General features: G+C 39.3%; 1 protein-coding gene across 1 annotated transcript in view; it reads right to left on the bottom strand.

The window, feature by feature from the left end:
* TENM3 (teneurin transmembrane protein 3) overlaps positions 1–24988 on the bottom strand; it is a 1257915-nt gene that overhangs the window by 699982 nt on the left and 532945 nt on the right. Inside the window, exon 4 of the mRNA XM_027598498.2 lies at positions 214–296. The gene's annotated coding sequence lies outside the window, so the exon portion shown is untranslated. The remainder of the gene's footprint in view (positions 1–213; positions 297–24988) is intronic.

The raw sequence follows: 24988 nt of genomic DNA on the forward strand, positions 1-24988 counted from the left end.
TACCGGAAAGAATATGAAAATCAGATTAATTACATTTTTTAGAAACATCTTCCTAGAGCTGATTCATGGAAGTGAATACCTTAAGAAATGGGCTACAGAGTACAGTGCAGCTTAGTGAAAGTGTATCTTGTCAAGGCAAACGAGTTGTATATTTTAAGAAGCCTTTTTGTCTCATTTGGTAGATCTGGAGACATTTTAGTGCCTGGGACTTACCTTTTCTTCTTCTTTAAAGAGGTGTTTGGTTGTCTTGATTGTGCAGAAATTGCAAATCCCTTTGTCTTAGAAGAGCAGGAATTCTAGAATAAAGTAAATAAAACATATAAACTGAAAGAAACTTGATCTGATGTTTTATATGAATAATTTCAGTTCAGAAACCCTTTAAATATTAAGACATGCATTATAACAAAAAATACTGATTTATAACAATTAAACATAAACAATATTAATAATCATAAAAAGAATGTGTGGCTACCCTAGCAATGTGTTAAGCTAAAGTTTATTTCACGTGTCCATGTAATCCTTTTTGCTTTTTTTTGTTGTTGTTGTAGTAAAAAAGTAAGAAATTTATGGCATATTTATCTTGAGGAAGAGTGAAATGTTTATGAATTTATCTGAGATCTGCCACCTTTCTATCTTGTTTAAAAGCCCCTCCCATCTCTGTCTCTGCTGCTCGTTCTGATTACAGGGCTGTGAGAATTATGTCAACAGTAGGAGATATTTTTAGTCACATCGTATTCCCAGAGCCCAGGATTACAATTACTACTGTGCGAATTTACAAATACTTGTTACTGGTTCTGTTGAAGGAAAAAAAAAATGCATCAGTTTCTTGTTTTTGCATTTTATTTAGTCATTTTAAAGAGCAATCACAGAGAAAATGAATCCCTTGCTTGAGTTTCTCATTTTAGCATTACACAGTCCGTTGCAGTAGTTTCTAAGTGTCAAATAGTCCAATTCTCTCTGTTCCCTTTCTTTCCCTTTTCCTCACTCTAAACTAAACAACAAAAAATAAGAATAAAACCAACTAAACAAACAAAAGACATGGAGGATTTAAGATAGGCAAAGATAAGTAAGAAATTACTTTTAGGTTTTGAACCTTGTTGACTAAGAGATAATTGATATAATCATGGGAAAAAGAGAAGTGGAGAGAGAGAGCTAGTTTTACAGAAAGCTGGTGTTTGTTTGTTTAAATATATTGAGGGGCCAGATCATTGTCTAGTTAATATATTAGCTGAAAAGTTAGGTTATAAAGGTGGGAGTCTTAGAACAGATGTAACTCTTTAAGCAATGGGGAAAAGCTGGTCTACACTTGGGAAATACCTATTAACAGAGTGTTGGGGTGGGGGTGGGGGATGAAGAATAAGCCATAAAGGGGGCAGGAGAACTGGGCAAGAGGAAGGGGCTCAGGATCAAGGAGTCACATTGGAGGCCATGGAGAGAATGTTCTGAGAAGAAATAATTGGTCCACAGTTTTAAATGCTACAGGTGGATTTGAAAGGATGAGAACCGTCTGAAGCTGGTGGATTGGATTTTGGGAAAACACCTTTGACTTATGTGACAGGTATTTTGGTCGGAGAGAGGGTACAAAAAAGCCAGCCAATATGAGGAGGAAAGCCAGATCATGACAGGAATGGGGGAAAAAAAGTATGATAGAGTTGATGGAAATAGTGTTTTGGTAGTCATTTTGCTTTGGGCTGCTTAAGGATGGATCATCCTGGGAATGCTAATGAAACAGAAGTTAAGCCCAGTGGTAAGGGAAAAGCTGCAGATGCTAGAGAAAGGTGAGGTGGGTATGTGCGCGGGGGAGAGAAAATCCGATCAAGTGTGGGTGGGAAGTTTGGCTGTGAAGGAGGAGGGATGCCATTTGATTTGAGGCAGGAAGGAGAAAGTCATTTGTGACTTGAGAAACCGTAAAATGTGAAAGGACTGGAGAGGCTGCTTGGGCAATACGGTTAGGTGTTAAAAATAAATTAACACAAAAGTTCGAGTGGGATAGGGTTATCCAGGATCTCGTTGGAAGATTTTCATGATTTTCCCAAGAAACTGCAAGAGCCACCATCTGAGAAAATCAAAGGTGAGGCTAACCCAAAATTGGGGATCTACTTGGCAAAACAGAAAAAAACAAAACAAACAAAACAAAAAAACCAAAAAAAATTGGGAAGTCAAGGGGGTGTACAAAACGTGGAAAAGAGTAAAGAACTGGATGACCTGGAGATTGGGTTGGGGGTTTCAATCAGTTAACTAAGCCCCTTGTCTTCCTCCCTCCTCTCTCCCCTTCCCTGACTTTCTCCTTCTTTCCTCCCCTCCCTTCCCCTCTTTCTTTCTCTCTTTCTCCTTCCTTCCTTCCTTCCTTCCTTCCTTCCTTCCTTCCTTCCTTCCTTCCTTCCTTCCTTCCTCCCTTCCTCCCTCCCCTCTCTTCCTTCCTCTCTTTCTTTCTTTCTTTTCTTTCTTTCTTTCTTTCTTTCTTTCTTTCTTTCTTTCTTTCTTTCTTTCTTTCTTTCTTTCTTTCTTTCTTTCTTTCTTTCTTTCTCTTTCTTTCTTTCTTTCTTTCTTTCTTTCTTTCTTTCTTCTTTCTCTTTCTTTCTTTCTTTCTTTCTTTCTTTCTTTCTTTCTTTCTTTCTTTCTTTCTTTCTCTCTCTCTCTCTCTCTCTCTCTCTCTCTCTCTCTTTCTTTCTTTCTTTCTTTCTTTCTTTCTTTCTTTCAGATATTTACTGAGTCCTTTCTTTCCTGTAGGCATTGGGCTAGGCACCAGATAAGAAAGAAGAGGGGATGGGGTAACTTCTTAGCACATTTTTCACCATAATCATGTCAGCAACATTCATCTAGCTCCCATATATGTGTCATATATGTAAGTGTATAATATGTGTGTATATGCATACATATATAAGACAGCATTATTTGTGTCTGTGTTCTGCCTCACGTTAATTCATCTCATCTTTTCACACAGTGGGTATCATCTACAGGTCCTCAGTATTTTCATTTCAAACCCTTCATACTCCTTGAGACTGACTGCTGTGTATCTAAGGATGCTGTTTGCCAACAGTGTTCCAGTTGCACAACCAATAACGGCTGTAGATGAGCCCAAAGGAAGGGAGCTTTCTATAAAGTATGGGGGGGATGGGGAGAGGAGGCATCCTGAAATTGGAAATAGTTTTTTGAGTGCAGAAAAGTAATTCAACTCTGGTCTGTGGTAGTCTATGCCTACAAATCAGTATTCCTTTATTGAAAGACAAAAATAAAATAAAATCATCTTTTATCCAGGAAAAGAGGATTCAAGCATCTGATGGCATTAATGTTGGAGCCACTGTGCTGTGGAAAGAGAGTGAGCAGGGCGAGCGAGCCCTTTAGCGCTGTGTGGTTCAGGGGACCGCAAATGGCTCCCGAAGAGCAAGATTTTGAGGACGCGTTCTAGGGTTTCTAGGGAGTCGGATTTGGAACTTCATCTTTCAAGATGTATATTTTAGTTTCTTGTAGAGATTCCGGAAGTTTACAGCTCTGCACTGGTCTTGAACTCAAGTCTGGGCAGATGTTTCATGTGTCATTGGGGCCGCGTGAGCCTTGCTATAGAGCACGCAGGTAGCGGGTCCAGTGAGGCGCCGGGCTGGGCTCAGACCATCAGCTCTGGGGCTGATGCTTGATGCTCTCACGGCTGCTTAACGGTGACCTCTTTGGTGCTACTTTCTTCATCTTACATTTACAGAATGCTTAAGATTCAGGTTCTGAAACCGAACTGCTTGAGAATGCGCCTCAGCTCGGCCATGGAACAGCCAGTGCCTGGATAAGCTTGAGCAAGACACTTCATCTCTCTGTGCTTTCATTACATTATCTCTAAAATAGGGATAAAAGCACACCTTCCCTTGGGTTTGTTGTGAGGATATAAAGGGTTAATATTTGTAAAGCACTTCAAGTGCTAATATTTTGAGAGACCTTTAAAATTCTACATTGTAATCATTATTTATATCCATACATTGAAAAAGAAGCTTTGTCTTAGGTGAAATTATTGTTTTTAAGACTAGGAACAGAATCTTGGTTGATAACGGGAAATTTTCAAGGAATGTTTGAGATTGGTTGGATTCAAAATGAAACTACTCATATTCTTTCCAGAACCAACTACCTTCTCAGTTAGTATAGAGCATCCTGAAACACACAATACAGGACGGAACAGTTGTGTTGAGAATGCTCGTGCAAAATCGGGTAAAATAGAGAAAGTATAATGACAATTTGTATCATTAGGTTTCATCTTTTAGGGTGATTAAAAATTTCTTAAATCCTCAATGTTTTTATGTAGCGAATATGTCCTGTACTCCCCACCAGGCTTCCATTTTTTCTTGAAACAAAGCACAACGAGCATAACAATGAGGCAGATTCCTTCTGTATCCATTGATTAGCTTAACACCATAGATAAGAAATATGTGCAAACTGCATTTAAATCTGCCAATGCAAAGAGACAAATAACCTCATTCAAAGAGAGTTGCTGCCTTGCTCTAGAGGGGGCAGCTCACTCCTGCAGAAAAATTATTAAACCCTATTCTGCTGATATCAGACAATTACCTACTATGAAAATACAACTGATAGAAAACTTCAGTAATGTAGTCCAGAGAAGACTCTAAAACCGTACTTACAAAATATTCAGTGAAGAAATTTGGAGATGGGGATAGCTTGAAATATTTATAATTCAACAGAATGAAAGTATGTAGAACTCTATTCGTCTTATTTTTGTTTTTTTCTATCTGATCATTGTAGATAAACATGAGGAAGACTGTTTATGAAATACAGAACATACCAAGAGGAGGGGACATTTTAGGACCTTACAGCTGTTTTTAACACAGTAAGAAATAACCTGGCAAACAACACACCGAGGTCTGCTGACTGTCAAAACCACTGCGGAAAGCAAACTGAGCTTGTTATAAAAAATATCAGCAAGCTAAACAAGTTAGTTCAATAAAGTTGTGGCCGAGCAGTTTAAGAAATGTGTTTGTACTCAGCAAATTAATAGCATTTTTTGTTTTCACCATTTTAATATCAGAAACGCATGAAAAAAAGCGAGGGTGGCAGATCCTTTAAAAACTATTTTAAAAATTATTGGCTCAAGTGGTCTTTGCACGCTGGAAAGACAAAACTAGATGATTGAAATGCTAGCCTCTTACTTATTCATTTGCTCAGCAGATATGATGGTGTGCACATGGTCAGGCACCGTTTTAGGTTTTAGGGATATAAAGATGGACAAAAGCTGACAATGGCCACTGTCCTCATGCAGCTGAGATGGATATTAACCCAACTATCACAGAGCTGTAGACATACAAGAAGGAAGGGTAAGTGCTGTAAGACCACTTGGCAGAAAGACTTAAGAAGCTCGGAGAAGGTTCTATGAGGAAGTTGGTAGGGTTTACCTGAACCCAGTGGAGCAAGAGTGAGAAATGGGAGTGGGGCGTCTTCCAGACACAACAAACGCCCTGTGATGGAAGGAAGGGTGAGGTTGAAGACTTGAGAAGGCCGATGTGGGGGACTCAGGTGGGGCAGCAGTTGGGTGGGGAGCCACGAGGGGGCCAGACCGGACAGCACAAGGTAGGGTCCGGTAAAGATTTTAGTTTGTATCCTGATTCCAATGGGGATTTTCCAAGAGAGGTAAGCAGGAGGTGTCATGGTCATATTTGTGTTCTGAGAGTATTAGTCTGGCTACAGCTTGGAGAGCTTGGAACTACACCAAGCCAGAACAGCCAGAGCAGAAGCAAGAGAACCATAAAAACGAGAGACACCCTTATGGATGAAAAACATGAAAAGGATTCAGGTGAAATTGAGGAGGTGAGATTAACAACAGTCCATAGATAACATCACACGTGGGGGGCATGCGCAGAATTTTCAGAGTTGTGAATTCTGTGGGTGGTGAGTTCCAGAATTTATCGTGTCATGCATGCTGAAGTTTCAAAAACTAAAGTTTGTTCCCCATTCTGAGGATAAATGCTAGTACTAACATGGCAAGTGAGATTTAAAAAAATGCCGTTGATTTTGCTGATTAAAACAAGATCGCTTCTCAGCCACAACTTCACTGAACTAAGTTGTTTATCTTGCTGGTATTTCTGATAACAAGTTCAACCTGCTCATTTGGGTTGTCTTACCAAGTCTTCAATTCCATGCAATGCATGTAATACATGAAGTAATGAAATGTGAACTTTGAACTCAATATGCAGAACAAACTAATTTAAATAACAAACCGAACTCTGACTGACTCCTGATAGAAACAAACCTTCAGGTTTCTTCATATTTGAAACTTTGCAACATGTTATTGTAGGATATTTCACTATGTTACAAGATTATATGAAATATATTTTCTGCTGAAAACGAAGTTACCATTTAGACTGTTCATGGAACCTGCTAACCAGCTCCAATGTGAGCATTTGTCCAAAATAAAGAACGCGAGCACTTGGGTATTATGAACGATCCAACTCAACCTCAATTTTCTACTACGCATCTTTGGGGCTTCTATTAGTTTCTTCTAATCTTATGAGGTTAAACATATTCCATTCCAGTATATTTTCCTTTCACAATTCTCATTTTTCATGCAAATATAAGGATAACATGAAGACTTTTTCAGTGGTCTATGTGCATTTCAGAGTTTTACGAATAAAAACGGAAGTTCACTTTATAAATTAGTGACAGCAAGATTAACCACCCTAAACATTTTTGATAGAAAGTTGAGTTTAAATAAGTACACTGTACATCATCTATTTGAAGGCAGATTATAAATAAATACCACATACATAAACGTAACACAAACAAGCACTACCCAGATCCACCCCACTCCCAGAACAGGTAGAAAATAATTCTATTCTTTCATACTTAAATTGCTACAGTGCCTCAACTTTTCTGTCCTCCTCTCTACCCCCATTATTAAACTTTTGCTTGATGGAAGTATTTAGTATAGACATCAAAAATATCCACTTTCTGGTAAGCAAAACAAATACAAAATACAACAACATGTGGTTTATTTATTTGTTTTCGGTAAAAGAAAAATTATTATAGCCTCTTAAAAAACAAAAAAACATTTCTCTTAGAATCCTGATTCTGCATTTTCTTTCTGACCAGTAGTTAGTTAATCTTTAGAATGACTGCTTTTTTCCCCAGAGCTACAGTTCATATTCCATATTTTTCCTTCATTATTAAGCACACATTCAAAGAATGACACGTGTAATAGGAGTGCATTATTGTAATGTTCTCTTATGGTGGGTGAAATAACATGACAGTCCCATAGCAGTGAAGAATTGGTTCCCTCTCTATAAAGTGCCTATATTTTAGACTTAGAGTTCTGTGACCTCCACGGGACCTGGAATGCCTCTAAATTATTTTTTTAATTAATTCCTCATATTCATGAGAGCATGACAACCAAGAGATCACAATGACAATGCCTTCTGATACAGGTGAGAATTTATGCTACTACAAATTATGTAAGTGAGAAAACATTTCTTTGATCTTTAAAAATAAGCTCCCTTTTTGGCATCCTGTCCACAGAATACTCCCCTGTCATGGAATGTTCAAAACAAACACACAAACAAACGAACAAGCCTTTTTGTCAGATTCCAGGTAGAAAAACCTGCTGAGACACAATTTTCTGTGCGCAGGGGGCCAATGATCGGCCGTACACACTTAAAATCACTGGTGCCATAAACCAGAAGGGGTCAGTCAGAAATTCCTCCCTGTGATATAATCTATGTTCAAAATTTTTCTGACAATCAAGGGTAGTTCTCTATCTCTTTGGACAAGAAAACCCCAATGTGTCTGTATCTAGGATGGCAGGAAAAACCGATCATAAATCTACCGAGGCAAACTCAAACGCAAATGGTCTTAAGTCAATATTTCCCCTCTGCAGGCATTTTCAGATTCATCAAGCTTCCACAAAGATAAAATATTAAAAAATAAATAGCAGCCACCCCAAACCCCAAGTTTTTCAAATAACAAAGCTGTTGGGGATCTTTAAATGATGCACGGAGTGGATCGCAGTTATTGGTTCGTGGAAGTTGGAGGAAAAAAAAAGTTAAAAAGAGAAACATTTTTTAAAAAGGGAGAGAGAGAGAGAGAGAAACATTTTCTTACTTAAATAAATGCAACTCAGGAGGAACTTTCATGGCAGGCTTTCAGTGCCAATTCAAAGCTCCAAATAGGCTAAAACAAATAAACCACCTCGCTTTGACCTAGATTACTGTTTAAACAAAGGTACATATTCTTAATTTACATGAAAAGCAATTAGGTCTGCTGCTGACAGCACTGTGAAAAATGCCTCTGCTCAGGGCAAGCTTTTATATTTGAAAAAAAAAATTAAAAAGCTGGAAGAGGGCTTTTGTTTTTTGTTTTTTTTTTTTTTGTTTTCTGGTGGCTCCCTCCACCCCCCTCCCCTCAGCCAGTATCCACTTTGGCCCACAAATGCTGTTAATATTGCTAACATGGTTTGAGTGAAGAACTACTATTACAGTTTATACGTGTTTAAAGTATGTTGAAAATAATTTTCTGATTCATACTCTGAGCACAAATTTCGACATTGCATGTTGCGTTTGATAGTTAAATGGCTAGAAAATAGTCACATTGTTTTCCTTCTCTGGAATGCTTTGTGAACAAGGTAGACTTAGAAAGAAAAAAAAATGAATTGGGAAGAGCACGGTAGGAATTATGTTCATCTTTGTATTTATTAAAATATGAATTTGTTAGCCTAAACATATTTTTAGAATATGTGTATTCATCTGTGGAGACCAATGTTTAGGAATTCAGTAAGTGGCTCTTTTTCTTTCTTTTCTTTTGGAACTTTTTAATTTTTTTTGTTAGAAAGATGATATATGTTCTTTCTTTTCAATAAGTAAACATTTAAGGGAGAAAGTAAAAGACTGACTATTCTTAACATTCGGATATTACATTTCCCCACTTAAATTTATTTCATTCACCAAATATTCATTGTTCACTTAATGCCTGTCGGAATATTCCGAGGTGATAGGGACACCGTGGTGAACAAGGTAAGGCTCTCACAGGCCAGGAAGTCTAGAAGAACATTAAACCAGTAGGTAAATACATAATAATTACACAGTTTGGTAAGTTTTTTCAGGGAAAAGAACGATGTTGTACGGGAGGGTGTAACAGAGGGTCTATTCTAATCTTGGGGGCATCTTCGAGTTTTCCTGTGGAAGTTGGAATGAGAGCTGACAAATAAGTAGAAGTGTTGAGGGGGAGTAGGGAAGTGTGAGAAAGGACAGGAGTGTGTGCAAAAATCTTGCAGCAGAAGTTGCTGCAGGGTCAGGAACTGGCAGGACCGACGGGCCGGGAGGACATGGCGCCAGGTGAGTCTGGAGTGTGGGGGAGGAGCCTGCCCCCGTTGAGCCTTGAGACCCATGGCGAAAATTATTTTTGTTATCCTGGGAGTGATGGAAAACCACTGGAGGATTTTGAAGTTGGTAGATGACACGATTCATGATTCAATTCCAGCGATCACTTTAAACTGTTACACAGTTACGTATGTTTAAGCTGTCCCCACAACTTCACCAGATGTTTCATGGCAGAGCAGAAGCTACGCACACTTTTGGAATGGAGCTGGTCAGAGAGCCTCAGCTCTCTGCAATGACAGAAACCGTTCACTGTTGGCTCCTTCAGGCCTCTGAGTCTTATACAACAAAGTAAAACAAACAAATGAAAAGACCCCAAGAACAAAAATAAATTCCCCTCTCCCCAAAACCCAAACATTTAAATATTTTTTCTACTATAATATTTCCAAGAGAAATAAGGTCAAGACTACAGGTCAGTTCTGGTTTGGAGGCTCAATGCCTCCTTTATTTAGTTTTTAAGTCTTGGCTTTGGTGGTATCCTTTCATAACAGAATCAGTACATATAAGCAAGACGTCTCAGTGAAAAACACTGTGGGAACTGGTCTAACTAGTTGAACTGGAGGTGCTGGCCATACAGTGTAGTGAAGCGAAGACCCTGTGTGTACAGTAAAGGAGGAGGTGCCCATGTGGTGAACATACTAGTCCTCGTGCCTCATTGCATGCCCCCACGCGGGACATGAGAGCACAGCATGAGAAGGAGCTCTTGCCAGGGGCACTGGAACCAAGGAAGCAACCCATGGGACACTGGCAGGCCACGGTGAACATGACTCAGAGGGGATCTGCTATTTTTATGTTCAGTTCCACATGGATCTGGAGCGAGGGGGGCAGATCTCCAAACCACGGGGGCAGGGGTGGCCACCACTAGGGCAATAGGGTGCCGTGCAGCCAAAGAAACACCAGACAGCCACCAAACATTACACCATGAGAGTAGTTTGAGAAGTACAAAGGGAAATACCACTATTATCATTAATGAGGTAACTGGCTCGGGCAACTGGACAACGAAATCCAAATGCAGGCGTTCCATGAGCTTGTTTCCTGTGGCCCTTGCTGAGAAACAAGTCTGACATCGTTGGCTTTTGGCAATCTTGGGAGGATGCGGATGTTTACACCATGACCTGAACATGGCCACTTACTGGACAATGCTGGGGGAACTTTCTTTGTCTTTTATAATAAAAATAGGAATAAAGTCCACACAGTATTGCTGGAGAGTTAAATGGGATAATGTATACTGGCTGGCACAAGATGACTGCTTAGCAAATATTAGCTATTCTTATATCTCAAGATCTGGGGTAAAATGTGATTTCTCTGCTTGCTTGCTTGTTTGTTTGTTTATTTATTGCTTATACAACTCTGTGATAGGAAGCACCAAACTGTTAAGTCAATCTTATTTGTAAAGCACGTAGAATCTTAAAGGGAATGCCACTTGGTCAATGTGAAGTAGTATGAACCATGCAACAGAAGGTTTCATCCAAGCTAGATAAATATTATTATCCTCATTACACGAGGGTCAGAGTGATGCTGGGGACTCAAGTAACTTGTCAAAGAATGTGTGAGTTTGAGATTGGAATGCTGGCTTTCTTGGCTCCTATGAACACTGTTAAATAAAGGCTCTCTGAAGCAAAGTATCTCCGTCCATTCAAAGCATTTCAAACATTCCAAATGATTACAACCCAGCCACATTTTTTCCCATTCAGCTCACATCTCTTAATTAAGCAAACAGTTAAGAAAAAAAAAATACTACAAGTTTTTGTGATGGTGACCGTGGCTCACCAGGGTGGTTGGCTGCAGAGAACCAAAAGCTCAGGATTCTCGGCATAAATTCACAAGGTGACCAGGAGAAAGTTAGCAAGTTGATCTCATTCCACATACATTAATTAATATTGAAAACCAAAAGAATCATCCCCTACCGGAAGAGAACTAAATGGTCCTTTATCTGGGTGTGTAAAGCAAATAACTACTCATTCAGAATTAGATGTTCCCTAACCCCAGATGTTTATAACGCCATTTCCAGCTCTCGGGAAGTATTACAATGTATTTTCCTGCGTCACCATAAATTTCATGTGGTTTGCATTATCATTTGATATAACATCATAAGCTCCTTGCTCAGAAGCTTTCGGGTCTCTGTTCTGTTTTCTCTTCCTCTAAAGACATCACAAATAAATCATAACGTGTGCCCTTAGCTTGTAAAAGAGCAAGAGAAAATTGTCTCAGTCCATCTCTCTGAAAATGTCTCTTAAGGAGTTCCAGTTGGGTCTCTGATGGAATTTTCTTATGCAAATTAATACTATGGTAATTTACAGGCTTCTACCACTCCCTTCATATGGTCCTCATGTAAAGCATGCAATGACTAGAAGAAAAATGCCTTAAAAAGCCTGAATCATTATTTTATTCTGTGGAAACTGCATTTTTTAAGTTCTTATCTAAGTAAGTTGTGTGTGTATCTGGATTTTATTTACTTTTTATTTTTTTTATTTGTTTATTTGACAGAGACACAGCGAGAGAGGGAACACAAGCAGGGGGAGTGGGAGAGGGAGAAGCAGGCTTCCCGCGGAGCAGGGAGCCCGAGGCGGGGCTCCATCCCAGGACCCTGGGATCATGACCTGAGCCGAAGGCAGGCGCTTAACGACTGAGCCACCCAGGCGCCCCTGTATCTGGATTTTATATGTTGCCACAATTAAACTTCCTAATAAAGAGGTTAGAGTGAAGAAATGAGTCTTAGAAATCATATTCCCCTTTCAAAACAGAAACGGCTGAATATTGCATACCAGCAGAAACAGTGCTACCTCCTTCAACACTGATCTTTACAACACTCAACTTCATTACCACGTAGAACTCAATCCAGGAAAAAGTCCATTTCATTATACATACCACCAAGCTACTTTAAGCTACTTTTCACTCCGTGTGATAGAAGATTAAAGACAAACAAACCTCTCTACCGACCTAGGTCCATAATCTACCAAACTTCTTGCTTTGCTCATACCCGTATTTTGGCAGGACTGGGTTGGAGTAGAGCTTCATCCACAGTGCCAGCCACAGCTGGGAGGTCAGGGGACTGGATGAGAATGGCAGCAGGGGACACTGGCAAGGGAGGGAGGATCTGGGGAGGCAGGGCTGTCCGTGAGGGGAAGGTAGCCAATTCCAAAACTTGCTCTCTCTGGCCTATATCTAAATTCCACAGACCACCTAATTTTGCATAACGTCTTGTCTATATTTGGAATATGTGTTAATTATAAGGCAAACAATGAGGGCATACTTGGAGGATTTTATGACATTTGGTAAATTAATTCCTGAGAAAATCCAGAAAAAATTGAAAGGGCCCAAATTATAAATGCTACATTTTATACTTAAATTGTTCTAAATTGTAGGTTAATTCATACAGTGCCATTACAAATTATTTCATTGTTTTACATAAAAATATGCTGGAAAACAATCTAAAAATATTAATAACAAATTTCAAGATAACTTTTAAAAAAGAAATAAAGCATCTAATTTTTATATGCTAATGACCTATGTTCCTTGGCAAAAAAAAATAATTCTTACTTGCTGATACTATTATATAAAGATAATTATGGATGGACTCAATCCCATACTCCCAGTGCTCTTTTAGGCAAGTAGATGTTGCCTGTGGAGAATGTTGGGGACAAAAGCTTGGCCAGTGGATCTTATCACACTTTCTAGTTAGACCTCAGTGCTTCAATTGCTCTCAAGTTTCCTCCTGAAGTCAGGGGTTTTTCCAGAGACCACTCAGACCAGACTTAAAAGAGCTTCATGGGGGACATCAACGGGGCTGAGCACAAAGCACTTGGGAAAACTGCCTTTAAAAATATGGTATTGGGGGGCGCCTGGGTGGCTCAGTCGGTTAGGTGTCTGCCCTTGGCTCAGGTCATGATCCTGGCGTCCCAGAATCTAGCCCCGTGTCGGGCTCCCTGATCAGTAGAGAGCCTGCTTCTCCCTCTGCCCCTCACCCTGCTCATGGTCAGTCTCTCTCTCTTTCTCAAATAAATAAAATCTTAAAAAATATATGGCATTAGGTAAAAATCTAAAAAACAAAAACGATGCCAAGCTAACGAGGCAGTAAGAGCAAATAATGTTTTACTATGAGAGGATTAAGAATAAAGTACATTTTTTATAAATAGGGCAAAGAGTTTTACTGCCAGTAAAGCTTCCCTGGATCAGATAACCTTAAGGGTCTCAATCGTAGTACGAGAAATTCAAGAAATTCGTTACAGAGAAAGAAAAAGAGAAGAATGGATGTAATAATTTGTTTTATGTAGCACATTTCTACACATTCCCCTATTTATCTCTGTCATCTGTGTAATATCACATGGAAGTATCAATGTATCTAAAACAGGGGGCAAGAAAAACCATACCCCTCAGTAAATTGAATCATCAGAGAGGGATCTTTAACCACTCAGGTATTGTAAGTGGCTGAAAAATATCAGGCTCCCCAAATCACCAGTAAAGGCTAACTGACTTATGAAACTTTTCCCTGACGCATGCTGAGGAACATCCAAGATTTTTAAAGAACAAACTCGGTATTTTTAAGGACCATGCCAGTGTTCTCTAACATATTCGGGGCAAGGTAGAATTAACACGGTCATCTTAAAATGTGACACTGAGGAATTTAAAAAGCACAACAATGAAATGATGGGGGTTTGGGGGACACCTGCACAGTAACACGGCCGTGTTTGGTGAGAGCTGCATTTTATGAATCTAGTAGGAAGTCCAATGGGAGAAAAACAAAGATGTTCAGGATGCTATTTTTAAGTGTGACTTTTCTTTTTTCCCCTGCTATTAACATTCTAACAAGAGGCAAGGAGATTTGAGGACTGGAAGACCACCTGGCTGCCATTATGTAGAGTTGGGTCCTCAGTCATTGCTGACAACTAAAGGGCCTTTGCAGGAGGGTGGGGGCATCTGGGGGCAGTCCCTGAGGAAACCTGTGCTCCTGCGCCGGCCCCTCGAGACCCCTCCTGCATCAGCTGACCCTGTAGAGCTTGCCCTGAACACCAGTTGTGGTGACAGAGGAGAAAGAAAAAAGTAGAGTGGAATTTAATTCCCCTGAATTCCCCTTTACAAATGGGTATATCCTGCATCCCTGAATTTAAAATCCTAAGTCTCATTTGGACTATTTGTGCAAAAATGTTTCCTGGCAGACTAGACTTTTGCTCTTAGAAGTACAGCCGGGAGTGGCTTGTTTGGCTTGATGAACTTTACCATTAATTAAACATTTTGTTAATCTCTCTGCATGTCAGTTGGAGAGGCTGACCCTTTGAGATGGGTCTTGGGTCCCAGGGCCTGCCTCCGGAGCTCAGAGACTTCTAACAGCGCCCACAGCCCCCGGTGCACCTCATTAGGCCCGGCTGCCTGGAGTTGAGCGAGGCTAAATGCTTCCCCGGTGCCCCATCTGCACGGCTGCAACCTATTTGTTTTGTTTCTCATCTCAGGATCAGCTCGCCTGTGCCTTCCAACATGACAATTAGCTAATTTAATAAATCTAATTTAGTCTAATGTGCTGCTGTGAGAACCACAGGAGGGGCCCTCTTGTCATCTCTAGGTCCTTTCTTTCCCTGCTAGCATCTTCTTTTCCTCATAAAAATCTCTCACTTTTCATAATATGTTTCTGGAGAAAATGGGCTTATCTTTATTTCTGAAATGGCAAAGAAATTCCTTTTTTTTTTTTTTTTTTTGAGCCAGCTTATACTGACTGGTGGAACCTGGCTGGACGGCTGTGATGAGGATGGTGAAGTCTAGTTGGGGCTTTTTGGGAAAGGGTTTTTTGATTGATTAGTGACGTCCTCATAGGTCGAGAATGGATGCCATGGATTTGCTGCCCTGGCTCTTTCCAATAGAGCGGGAGGTTAATGGCAGGTAGCTGCAGTGTGTTAGCGTATTAGCGCCCGATTTTACTAATTTTAGGGTAACCAAATTTCTCAAAATTCTATGTAGACTAACTTGACTCAGAGAAAGGTCAGGTCTTTCATTAAAATGAAAATGTAACTTTAGAGGGCGCCTGGGTGGCTCAGTTGGTTAGGCGACTGCCTTCGGCTCGGGTCATGATCCTGGAGTCCCGGGATCGAGTCCCACGTCGGGCTCCCTGCTCAGTGGGGAGTCTGCTTCTCCCTCTGACCCTCCCCCCTCTCATGCTCTCTCTCTATCTCATTCTCTCAAATAAATAAAATCTTAAAAAAAAAAAAATGTAACTTTAGACAAAATTTGACTTCTGGTCAAATTCAGAGTGCTCAGTTAATTGTATCCATGTTAGTCATAGATGATGATCCAACAGATTCTCCTTGAGCCTCATTGCTCTTCTTCCCAGAGGTGTTGCTTTCGGTTCTAGACTGGTCCCTAGAAGTCCTTGAGCTGCTGACTTTAGCATCAGAGGAGAAAGGGAGGCCTGGAGTAAAGTGGCCCAGAAGAACAAGGGACGGGAGGTAAAAAAAAAAAAAAAAAAAACCAGAAGAAGGAAAAGTGTTGAATGAATCCGAAGTAATAAAACTGATAGTCCTCTGGGGCGCTGAATGGCTCAGTCAGTTGAGTGTCTGACTCTTGATTTTGGTTCAGGTCATGATCTCTGAATTGTGGGATCAAGCTCTGCACTGAGCATGGAGCCTGCTTAAGATTCTCTCCCTCCTTCCGCCCAGCCCCTCCTCCTGCTCATGCACACACTCTCTCTCTCTAAAACAAAACAAAGCAAATAAAAAACAAAACAAAACAAAAAACCCCAAACCCCTGATACTCCTCTGTAACTGAAATCTACTCTCTGATGGCGATTGCAACATGCATTGAACAAAGGTAATACAGACTGACAAGACAAGGGCCGCCCAAGCAGACTAGTTTGGAGGAGGCCACTTATTTGACTGTATAAGCTCTAGCATATCTACAGGAAAAAAAATCCATGTTATTATTGCAGTTATGAGTTGGATCGTTATACATTATCTCAAAAAGAAGCAGAAACTTGCAAATCATATATCTGAGAAGGCATTAATATCCAAAATACATAAGCAGCTCAGACAACTCAATAGCAAAAAAAAAAAAAAAAAAAAATCCAATTTAAAAAATGGGCAGAAGATCTGAATAGAAATTTTTCAAAGACATCCAGATGGCCAAAATACACATGAAAAGATGCTCATAATCACTCATCATTAAGGAAGTGCAAATCTAAACCACAATGAGATATCACCTCCCACCTGTTAGAATGACTTTCACCAGAAAGACAAGAAATAACCAGTGTTGATGAATATGTGAGGAAAAGGGAACCCTTGTACAGTGTTGGTGGGAATGCAAATTGGGATAGCCACTATGGCAAACAGTATGGACGTTCATCAAAATAGAACATGATCTAGCAATTCCATTTCTGGGTATTTATCTGAAGAAAATCTTTTACTCAGAAAGATATATGCACCCCCATGATCATTGTGGCATCACTTATAAAAGGCAAGACATGGTGTCCATTAATGGATGAATAAAGGAAATGTAGTCAATTTATATAATGGATTATGATTTAGCCACATAAAGAATGACATCTTGCCATTTGTGACAACAAGGATGGACCTTGAGGGCATATGCTAAGTGAAATAATTCAGACAAATACTATAAGGTCTCATTTATATGTGGAATCTAAAAAGTACAAAACAAAACAGAAAACCAAGCTCATAGGTAAAGAGAACAGATTGGTGATTGCCAGAGGCAAGGGGTGGAGGTGAGCGAAATGGATGAAAGGGGTCAAAAAGTACAAACTTTCAATTTTAAAATGTCATCACCATGACTCTAGTTAATAGTGCTATAGTGCATACATGAAAGTCGCTCAGAAAGTAGATCTTAAAAGTTCTCATTACAAGAAAAAAAATTGTAACTATGTTAGGGTGATGGATGTTAACTAGATTCATTGTGGTGATCGTTTTGCAGTATATACAAATACCGAATCATTATGTCATATACCTGAAACTAATATAATGTTATTTGCCAATTATACCTCAATTAAAAAAAAAACTGAAAAACAAAACCAAACCACACAAAACCAAAGCTTCATTTGAGTAACAAGCAGCAATCTGGGATAAGGCAAAGTACTGGGCTCAAGACCGAGACAAAATTCTTTGGATGCTGTTTCTGAATCAAACATACCTCTTTGCATACCCACCATTTATTTGGAAAGAAAAGTGCAGAAATTTGATATGATGGACCAGTAAATTGGTGGGTTATTTGACAGGCTAAAAAATGCCTAAAATACCATAAAGATACAATGTGAAACTGCTCTGATGATATACAGACTCTGTAAGAAGAAACCGTGTATGCTTGCTTTGGGAAAATTGGTGAAAAGAAAGCACAAACAAAAATAAAACAGATTTTTGGTAAAAAAAAAAATTATTACATGGTCCTATATCTTCTTACAGTTATTCTCAATATTCTAAATATAACGAAGCTCCTTCCTCTATGTGCCAAGATCCTTGTAAGAATTATCCTCTGGCCACAGGGAGGGTGCCACGGCTGCCACTGTTTGGCCATGGTTTATCCTAACATTGACCTGAGGTGAGCAAGAGTGTTTTGCAGGGGGTAAGAAATTACTAAGAACTTAAAAATGACCCCAAAAGTGTTATCTGGCACATATTCCTGGGCAGGGCCCATGAAATTTGAGTTTATTTCCTATTGTTTTTTTCTTAGGTTTTAGTAAAATTTTTAGCTTCCAGGACACCCTTGAGGCCTGTGTCTGACAGCCATGGCATGCCAGATAATTCCACTATTATTTACATCTATTCCTTTGGTACAGGATGCATGGTCTTCTGGTAATGTGTTCTTCCTATGCTCCATAACTATACTGCCCTTTGCTGAAACACAAGCTGATTTCCAAAAGATAAGGAAACACTAACTGTTGAGTGATTAGTGAGGATTTGTGTAAAAAAGTCCAGGAGAGGGAAAGTGCTAGAGCAGAAGATGGATTATAAGAGTGGGGGACTGAAAAAGGCCAGGATGGTCATTCTAAATTATCTAATGTTGCATAACAATTCACCCCATAAATTCATGGCACAAAACAACTATGTGTTATGTTCATGAATTTGGGGGGCTCAAAACTTTGGACAGGAGACAGTAGAGATGGCTTGTCTCTGCTCCATGATCTCTGGGGCGTTAGCTGGTAGACCTGAAGGCTGGAAACTAGAATAATCTGAAGGCCTGTGACTCGTGCACTTGGGAGTTGAGGCTGACTGTTGGCCTCACGCCTCAGTTCCTCTTCATCTAGGCCTCTCCACGAAGTCTCTTTGGAAGGGCTGGGTTTGCATTCTCCAGTGAGGAGCTGGGTAGGAGCATCATTCCTTTAAAATGACCTAGTTTGAAAGTCACACAGCATCACATCCACCTTCATCTACTATTTGCAATAGCCACAAGCCTACTCAACGTCCAAGAAAGGGGAAGAGACCCCATGTCTTGATGGAGAAGGGCAAGGTTCTAGAACAGCATGGGTCTAGAGAGTATAGTGGCTACTTCGGGAAGACAGTGCAACAGCAACTGAAGTGCAGGAGCCATGGGGAAAGTGGCTTAAAAGGAAGCTACTACGAAGGTAGGCAGGGGTCAGATGATTCACAATATTGTGTATTACATTAAGAATGTCGGTCTTCTTTTCTAAAGCACATGGAACGTCTTCAGGAAGTAAAAGCACATGAATATCAAACTATGGTCTGTTATGGCATAGAGAGTGGACGAGGGAGAAGCGAAATTGGGTGTGAGGAGCCCAGTTAGGAAACTCAGGGGGTGAACAGGAGAAGACATAGGGGTGTTTGGACCAGGGCTGTGGCAAGATAAAGGAGCAGTGAATGGATTCAGAAAAATGCATGAGTAAAATCACGTGGATCTGGTTATGGAAAGTGAGAGAGAGGGTGGTGTAAAATACGACTCCCAATATCTGGGGTGTGCAACTCTGAAGATGGCGGCGCCAATCCGGAGGAAGGGAAAAATGGAAGCACATACCGGGCTTGAAAGGAAAGATCATGAGCTCAGTTTTGAGTCTCAGAGAGAGAGATGAACGGACACGTGCAAGTGCGCAGTGGGGTACATGGGCCTGGGCTTCCAAGAAGAGGCCAGGGCTGGAGATACGCATTTGAGAGATGCAGGTATAGGCCGTAATTGTAGGGGCTGGCATGGTTAAGATTTCCTTGAGAGAGTGTAAACATTTTGTATAGGATATCAGCTGCATATGGGAAGATAGTTCTGCAAAGTGGCTAGAAGATACAGCAGAGAAACCAGAGGGAAACTGAACAGAGTGGTGTCTTCAGAGCCAGAGAAGGGGGTGCTGGAGGCAGGTCACCACCAACTGTGTATAATGCAAGAGTTCACACCACATGTGGTCTAAACATATTCACTGGATTTAATGACCGCTGGGATTCAAGTTCAACTTCCTGCATGAGATACAGCATGAGATACAGAAACTTGGTTAATAAATTAGAGTTTTTGTTGCTGTTTTTTACTTTTATTTTTTTCAAGATTTTGTTTATTTATTTGAGAGAGAGAGAGACAGAGAGAGCACAGAGGGAGAGGGAGAATCAGACTCCCCGCTGAGCAAGGAGCCGGATGCGGGGCTCGATCCCAGGACCCTGGGATCATGACCTGAGCTGAAGGCAGATGCTTAACTGACTGAGCCACCCAGCCACCCCTCATTGCTGTTTTTCATTTTCTAATATTTTACACTAAAAAATAGAAGAAGAATTACTTTAAAAAGGTATGCATTTCATAAAGCATAATATAATACTGTGCTATATGAAGCACACTATTATTTATTCTATTATAGGCATCAGAAAGGAAGAGAATGTTTCAACATAGAGGATCAGGTGTCTCCTCAGGAACTTAACCATACTAATACTAATCTTTTCTTTGAAAAGTCAGGTTTTCATTACTTGATTTTAACCTACAGCACTTTATATAACACATCAGTTGATAGATGTTTATTTTTAAACTGGAAACTCCTGTGTATGTTGGAATATGTGTAATTATGGGTGCAACCTATGTCAACATATAAATTATTCTTCAACCATATTCGGATAATTACTCTAAAGCACATTTCTATTTCCAGTTGGTCAATTTTTAATATATTTGCATATATATATTTGTATGCATGCAGAGAAACTAGTAAGCATAACGTGAATGTTGTCTTTTTCAGAATGAAATCCAATTCAGTGATTCAAAATTGAAGAGAAGAACAAAGTAATACTTCATTATGTTCTTATAAAGAGCTGTATTTTAACAAGACTAGAACATTTTTAACATAAGCCAACCACAATATGGTTATAGATCCAATATTCTTCGTATCTCTTTACTTACAAAAATGAATGTTCTTTTCCATTGGCGTTAAAATAATGAGGATAAAAAAAACAAGCTAAGTTTTAAAAGGTCTTATTTCTTTTTTCAGTATTCATAAATGGATTAACTAAATAAAACCATATGTTATCTTTAAAATGCTTATTGGAACAGCAAACATTTCTATTGGGAAATATTTTTTAAACTCAAAGATCCAGAAGGTTAAAAGTAGTTTTAAGATAATTGCACATAGCAATGAAAGGGAGTAGAATTATAAATCTAATCATTGCTTTATAAAAAGTTGGAGAGTTGGTACATGTAGTGACTGATAAACATTAGTGGGACATAACTGCCCTTGTCAACCTCAAGTACACAATGACTAAATAACGAGAAAACAAAGTCAATATGTCAATTGTGCACATAACAGTAATGTATCTACTGCATCCAAAAAGGAGAAAAAGAAAATCATTGTGGGAAAGCTTACAATCTTATTTAAATGCTACTTAACTTAAAATATATTCTCATAATTAACCATGAGATATTTTGTCAAAATAATTAATATGCATGTATGTTTAGTTAGTTTTAAGCTGGTGACCCGTGGATATAGTATGTTAGGTCTCATTTTATTTCCAAACCCTTATACTGAGCTTTCTAATTTCAGGAGATTTGGGAGGAAGCACTGGTCACAGGCTTAGATCACATTATTCTAAACTAAAAGAAAATGTTGGTAGCCCACCTGCTTACAGTGATTTATATATAGTATTCTTTTCCAAGAACCCTGATAAGATGGACATGAAATATAATTGTAATTAGAGGGATGCTGAACTACCAGAAGGTAAATGTGGGTACTTAGTCATCAAGAATACCTGCTGATTCCCAGGTAGAGTTGGTACTTAACTTACCAGCATGCTGTGCATCCACAATTTGTATTTCGAAAATACCCATTATTCAAATCATTAGTGGCCATCCAATTACGAAAAAAATAACCAATGTATCTCACTTGAACAAGTATAATATGTCAATTGATCCAGTGACAAAGTTTATATAAAAAATGAAGTCTATTGACATTGGTATCAGACTCAATGTAATGGTCTATGTCATAAGAAAGGCAAAGTCAAGAGTCAAGGCCAGTATGAGCTTTTGTTTTTGTTTTGTTAGAAGGCTGGGTATTAAGAGATGACAGGTAAATGTTGGTTGCTTTTGGGAAAAGCACTCAAGAGTTGAGACGTGAGGGTAAGTCCTCAGGAAGGACAGGTGCCCCATGACCTACAGGTATGAAGAAGAAAAAGCCCCAGTTCAAAGACTGTTCCTGCTGTCAGTGATGAGTTTTTACCCAAAGGAAGAAGCCCTTTCCCTCTCCACCTCCAGTGATTATCTGAACCCCTGATCTTCATCAACTCAGACTCACTTCATGCACAGCTTCCTACACCTCAGTGTTAGTGAAATATCAGGAAATGAGTTGAAGTAAATGTGCTTTCTCTCTATGGAAACTTGGTCTATTTTAAAAGAGCTTGTTTTTGGCAGGGATCTAACAGAAGGATGTTGAGGTTGCTTTTTGAGACGTTTATATATTTTCCTAATGTAAAAGAAGTGTTATTAACTTTTTTTCCTCAAGAAGCCCCAAACCCAGAGAGGCCAGACAACAAGCTCAATTGGAATTTGGGAAAACATTAAGTGCTATTTAGAGCCTTTGCAAAAAGTTCCTTTATCGGTATGTGAATTTTATACTATTATAAATGTAATTCGGGTTCCTAATGCTGAATGATCTCTGGAATTTATGAAGTCACAAACAATGAGCCAATTGTCTAATCTAACTAGCCCTTTTTTCTTCATTTCAGAAATGCTCTACATCTTGCATATAGAATAAAACCCACCTAAATAGTGTTGGGAAGAGGCTGTTTTCCACCTTTTATATGTTGTTTATCTTCCAGAATTTGTAATGAATATGTATCTATATGCTAACGTTCTTTTAAGAAACCCAATGCACTTTAGAGACAAACCCCTGAATTCTCTAAGTGCATGAATTGCTCCTCACATACTTGCCACGGCGATTATATTTTTTTCAGAAGGGGAAAGTAGGGAGTGGTTGATGGAGCTGGAACTTACTGTTCTATCCTATTGGCCAGCCAGTCATTGATAGCTTTGAAAACAAACAGCTTTCACATGAGAAAGGTCTGATTTCCTCTCGTGTTTGGTTAGTTCTTGCCTGGTAACTTGGTGTGACACACCACATTCAAGCTGAGGCAGGTTCCATGCGACAGATGGAGACGCTGACACCCAGAGTCCACTCGTGTTCAGCATCCACAGCATAAAGAGAGAACAAGAAACAGAGACGGCTTCTTTGTATGCCAAGACAAATGGTAGTTTCGGAGGACCACCCATACTCGCTAACTATGTTATTTTGTTTCTTCAATGTGCAGCCAATGTGTTTTTTTTTTTTTTAAAGTTATATTTAAAAGCACCAAGGTCCATTAAGCTAGGGGAAATATTTTATCTTTCAACTACCTAATGCCAAACTGGTTGACCACAAACAGGTTATATAACAGGATGAAAGTGAGACATTCTAGATACGGGTTTAAATACAAATACTGTGGTGGGTTGTGGTAATGGTGGTAGTTCTGAAGCTTTAGAACAAATACGATTTTCTGGTTTGTTCTATTGCATGAAATATTTTTTAAAAAATTAAAAGAAAGAAAACTGTCTCTGGTTTGGCCAGTCCTCAGACGACTTTGATTAATTCTTCAAAGCATTCCTGACATTGCTCTTGTTTTCAACTTTCGTGTTCGAAATTATTATCTTAGGTTTTCTTCTTATGCAATCAGTCACTCCTTTTCAACTTATTCTCTCTAATCAAGGCAAGATAACGGTCTTTTGGACTTAATAGATAGCTCCAACAGAGTCTAACTTATTACTCATCTTCCTTTATGCTTTTCTCCAACCCAAGAAATGATAACTTTTCTATCCTTCCCAGATCAGCTGTAGACTCTTGTTTCCAGAGAGGGAGCAAGAAACATTTTAGGCTTTTAAAAATATATTGTTTCTTATGCGTTTATCCTAATGTCACATTTGTTTGTACTGGTTTAAACAGTCCAGGGGCTGCCTACGACAAAGCACAAACTAACGCCCGGACCTCGTGGGTTCCTAATAAAGAACCCATCAAACCAAATATCTATGACAGCAGTAGCACCTCAAAGCAAGAGCAAATGCTTGATAATATGAGAGAGATAAGTGGAGACCACCTTATCAATATCAGACATAGTCACATCAAGGAGAATGCTCCCCTAGAAGGTGATTTTACCGTGTGAGAACACTTTCCTTTCTAAGGACAGGTTCTCCGTTCTTAGGGAGAACTGATTTTAGGCCAGAGAAGGGCTGTGGTGATCAAGGAAGTCCCAGTGGTATAATTTCAGCTTTTGCAGAATTTTCCATTGCTTATTTTCAGCACTACTGCTATTTCATCATTTCAATGATTGCTCCCCCAACACTGACTGACGATTTTATTGGATGCAGAAGGGGCCGAGTTGGATTATATTTCACTGAACGGCTACACAGCCTGTGTTAAAACAGTCTTTGGAAATGAAATAATCCCATCTAATTGACCACAGCGAAAGAGAGACAATACAACCCATTGGCATGAGGAAGACAACCCCAAGCAAAAGTGCAGACTGACTAAGTTTTCTCCAAATTAAAATCTCTAAAGTTCATAGACGATACTTCCCATTACGTGGATTACAGTGACTCCGGATTAGGAGTTTTGCAGGTTTGGAAGCTATGGTTTCTTAGTATTTTATATTTAACATAAAGGTTAAACTCATTAAATACTTAATAAGCATAAAGTCTCTAGAAGTTAATGATCTGCTGCTCCTTTCCATAATGAATTTATATCAAAATTGGGGGACTCGGTTTTAGGTTGAAAATGAATTCCTCATTACTCCTATGGTGAATAAAGCATTGTTCTATTAGTGTTTCCATAACACAAAACATTGTTATTAGACTTTGTTGTCATGTAGACGTATGGATCAGTTGTATTTTGAAGAGGGATATAGGCTATTTTTATATTGAAGAATACTAGAGGTTTTGTCCCTCATTCTACTTCTGATGTTTTTGTATGACATTTAGTAACTCATGCCATACTGTCATTTTCATATGCTAATAGAAACTCACATTATTTCTGGAACGCCAAGACGCTGACTCTATTCCACGCAAGCGCTATATTCTCATTGCTTCACGCTGCTTCTATTCCACGCAAGTGCTATATTCTCATTGCTTCACGAGTTTATATTCTCAATACGTGTAACATTCTTTCTCATCTCTACAAAGTCACTTAGAAGAGTCAATGGCAAAGCACG

The sequence above is a fragment of the Zalophus californianus genome, chromosome 2, assembly GCF_009762305.2.
Source record: "Zalophus californianus isolate mZalCal1 chromosome 2, mZalCal1.pri.v2, whole genome shotgun sequence".
NCBI classification, from domain to species: Eukaryota; Metazoa; Chordata; class Mammalia; order Carnivora; family Otariidae; genus Zalophus; species Zalophus californianus.